Raw genomic sequence first — 4,786 nt, 5'->3', positions numbered from 1 at the left:
ACAATGAGTCTCAACCAAACCTGTGACTGAAGCCCTATCGAGATCTATGCTTATCGTTCCATAGATGAATATGGTATCATGCACTCCAACAATAGGGCGAGTGAGGAGTTGTCAATTCCTAATAGCGCTATCCATAATGACCATTGGCTCAAAGAGTTAATGGTTAGAGATAAGGGAAGGGCCTTAGTACGATAAGTTCTCATGTTCCGTGTTGCATAGACATACATAAAAAGACATAGCAATACAATAGCAATCATGTTTGATAATAATCAATTTAAATACAACATGCAAACAGTAGTTTTTCTGGACATGCTTTTCCACCCCAACACATAAAAACTGAAAATAGGAGAGTGCGTGAATACTCACAATGTTTCAAGTAGATACAAGTGGTGCTTCGGAATACACCAACGTCTTAATACCGGGATCCTACGACATCAAACACACACTAGTGAGTTTCCATGTCGAAATCTAATGCTAATATACTAAACTCTACATATAGCGAAATGCCAATTTATGTTCTAGTATTGGATTTTATATTAATTGGTTACACTTTTTCTGAAATGGTGAAATTTTACAAGTTGTGTGATTAATTACAACTTTGGAATATTAATTTTCCAGATTTAGTAATATAAATTAAAGGTATTTCTACACATTTAAAGGTGTTTTATATTCCTAAAAATGTGAAATATTATCAAACAGTTTCCAAAAATTTTCAAACCTTGTATTTTCATTGTAAATACAATAGAGGTTTTCCAGAAAACTTTCCTTGAATTTTTGATATGGTTAACTATTTTTCAAATTTTTAAGTTTTCTTAACAACATAAATTCACGAAAAATAGCATTCAAAGAATACAAATTCTCAAACTTTTTATTTTACTGTTATTACACAATACTAAGCTGGGAAAAATATAAAAATGGATTTCCAAACTGTTTAATTATATTTTATGATTTTTGAGCATTTATTCCAATAAAAATTGAAATAAATAGAAAATAGTTTCCAAAATTACCCAAACTTTTTATTTAACTGTTATTATACATAACTAGGCTGGGAAAAATATAAAAGATATTTTTTAGTGGGTATTTCTATTTTTCCTTGTTTTATTCCTTTAAATAATCATTAATTGAAGAATAAATATTAAGCAGTTAAAATAAATTATAAAAATTTTTTGTAACATCATTTACAGTATAAGTACTCTGGGAAAAATACCAAAAGTGGTTTTCATATTGTATAATCTAGTTTTGGGTATTTATGTGTATTTAAGTGTATTTAACCTTAGAAAATAGGAGAAAAATAGTTTACTGTAGATAAAAATCATCAAAATTTTTAAGTAACCTCCTACTGTACAACATGATGTTCTGGTAAATTTTCATGAATTTTGGATAATCAGAACTATTTTTCCTATTTTTAGGCAATTATAATTACCAAAAATCGGGAAAAATAGTATGGCATGATGAAAAATTCTGAAATTATTTTCTGAGTCACCCACCATAGCTAAGGGCTGCGAAAATTGTTAGATACAATTTTCACACTCTCTAAAGTTGTTTTGTGATTTATTATACCCAAACAAAAGGAAAATCGGAATCCATACCAAACAACAACAAAAATCAATGAAATTTAATGAGGAGTCATTGTTCACCATAGGGGTCATCCATGAATTTATTTTGGATTTATAGACCTCTGGAAGTATTTTATGTGATTTATGTCCTTGTTTTCTTGCAATAATTTTAATAAATCAAAGAAATGATAAAAGCTCTTGAAATTTTCCATATGTTCATATTACCTTAATGGGAATCTGGAAATATTTTGGTTTGAACAGAAAAGAACTTTTAGATATTTTTATAGACAAAATCGTTTGCATGCACTATTAACAATGTACTTTGATCATCAAGCTCATTAGCTTGGTGTTCATCACATGCATCACAGTTTGAAGACCATGCATGGACATATGTTTGTTATAGTTATGTTTTTAAAAGAAATACTTGAATGCATAAGGTGTTTAAACCTTTAGAACTTGCAAAAATCCGAATTTTTGGTGTTTGACATAGGTTTTGGTCCTTGGATTTCACCATTAAACAACATGCATGTTGTTCTTGGGTGAAACCCTACCACCATCATCATCAAACTCGACATTCATGAACATGTTCATGAATGTTCATCAAGAATGGTGTAGAAGAAAGCGAAATAGTAGAAAACCTAATGAAAACAAGAAGGAAAGTAAGGAAATATGAGTGATTTTCGTGTTTACCTTGAAGAATAGTCTTAGAAGATGAAGATTTGAGTGTGGAGAGGTGTTCTTGACTGAATATTTTCGTGAGTGAGAGAGAGAGGATGAGAGTTTGAGAGTTGGAAAGGTGGAGTGTGAGAGAAAATGAAGAGAGAAGTGGACGAGTGAGGGTTTTGTGTTTTAATGATTGAAGTATTGGGAGGAGAGAAGGCATGGGGAGAGGGTGGCCGGATTTTTGAGTGCCATAAAGGCCCTCTCTCTCCTAAATTCAAACTTTATAAAAATCCCTCCTTAATTTTTATAAAAATCTAATTTTTATAAAAAGTGTTTCTTTATGTAATTCTTGATTTTTTTAAAATCTTGTTCTTACTAATAAATTATGATTAATGTATGATAATTTAAATTTCTATTTCATTGATTATAATCCATAATTTGATTAATAAAAATTTGATATTAGGAAGTTTATAGCCAAATTTTATAAAGTTTTTAAGCTTTAAGATTTATAAATTTGGATTTTTGGCTCTTTAGGTTTTTTTTTTGGAACATTGTTTGATATTCACCATCATATTGAAATGTAATTAGAATATTTTAATTTATTTTTAGGGTTTTATACCCTTTTTCAATTGTAACAAAGTTTGAAGTGTCATTCTAATTATAGTATTGGCATTTCCTATTGTAGTTAAGCAACTTACTAGAATCGTAAGTGTCAAGTATATTAGTCCTAGATCTTAGTTGGATACTAGTTTATGCAAGATTCTGACCTAATCTATACTACTAGGCCATGGCATGTTGTGCATGAATGGTTTTTATAAAGATGCATGAGTCCGAGAATGACCTGAATTGACAGTTGTCACAGTATCCCCCACTTAAAAAGAATTTCGTCCTGAAATTCATTCTATGTCATTGTTTGTCATCGCATGGAAAAAGTTGTGGATAATTTTCCTTCATGAAGTCCTCACGCTCCCAGGTGTACTCGGGCCCGTGTTTTGAGTTCCATCGAACTTTCACAATCAGAATCTTACTCTGCTTAAGTTGTTTTACCTCCCTGACAAGGATTTCTATCGGTTCCTCAACGAAGTTTAGCTTATCATTGATCTTAATTTCCTCCAGGTGTGCTATCAATGCTTCATCGGCTAGACATTTCTTAGGATTGGAGACGTGGAATATGTCGTGAATGGCGCTTAGCTCTTAGGGTAATTGGAGTTTATACACTAGTGGACCAATCCTTTCAATGATTTCAAAGGGTCCAACATATCTCGGGCTTAGTTTTCCTTTCTTACCAAATCGTACAAGCCCTTTCCAAGGCGACACTTTTAAAAGTACCTTGTCTCCTACTTGGAATTCTAATGGTTTTCGACGATTATCCGCATAACTTTTCTGACGATCTCTGGCAGCTTTAAGCCTATCCTTGATGATAGCAATCTTGTCAGATGTTTCCTGGATAAGTTCGAGTCTAGTCAACTGTCTGTATCCGATTTCTGTCCATCATAAGGGCGAACGGAACTTGCGCCCGTACAATGCTTCATATGGAGCACATTGGATACTAGTGTGATAACTGTTATTGTAGGAAAACTCAATTAGAGGCAAATGAGTATCCCAATTTCCTTTGAACTCAATGACACACGCTCGTAGCATGTCTTCCAATGTTTGAATTGTTCTCTCTGTCTACCCATCTGTGTGAGGGTGGTAAGTTGTGCTCAAATCTATCTTGGTTCCTAGTGCCTTCTGTAACATCCACCAAAATCATGATGTAAAACGACTATCTCTATCAGAAATGATAGATAGGGGCACACCATGCAGAGAAACAATTTTGTCGATGTAGATTTGGGCCAATTTTTCCATCTTGAAATCTTCCCGAATGGGGAGAAAATGAGTAGATTTTGTCAGTCGATCCACTATGACCCAAATTGAGTCGCGACCTTTAGCAGTTCTAGGAAGTTTGGTAACGAAATCCATAGATATTTGCTCCCATTTCCATTGGGGAATTTCAGGCTGTTGCAACAAGCCGGATGGTTTTTGGTGTTCAGCTTTGACTATTGATCATGTCAAACAGTTCCCGACATACAAGGCAATATCCCTTTTCATTCCAGGCCACCAATAGTACTCTTTAAGATCCTTGTACATCTTATCCGCTCCAGGGTGGATTGAGTATTTAGATCGATGAGATTCCTCTACTATTATGTCTCTCAGATTGTTAACCCTTGGAATCCAGACCCTGTCCTTAAAATAACAAACTCCGTCAGGTTTGGTTTCAAATCTCTCTTCCAAACCATGTAAGGTCTCGCCTGGAAGATTTTCCTTGAATAACGCTTTCTCCTGGTCATTAATGATTTGAGATTTCAAGCTTGTCTGAATTACCATTCCCAAATCTCTCACACGGGAAGGTTTCACTCTTTCTTTCCTACTAAGAGCGTCGGCTACTACGTTAGCCTTTCCTGGGTGATATCGTATCTCACAATCATAATCACTAAACAACTCTACCCATCTCCTCTGCCGCATGTTTAACATTTTCTGATCTAGTATATGCTGAAGGCTTTTGTGATCGGTATAAATGGTGCACT

The sequence above is a fragment of the Lactuca saligna genome, chromosome 5, assembly GCF_052625555.1.
Source record: "Lactuca saligna cultivar CGN05327 chromosome 5, ASM5262555v1, whole genome shotgun sequence".
Lineage (NCBI taxonomy): Eukaryota > Viridiplantae > Streptophyta > Magnoliopsida > Asterales > Asteraceae > Lactuca > Lactuca saligna.
The sequence above is the reverse complement of the archived record's forward strand: the minus strand, read 5'-3'. Positions refer to the sequence as shown.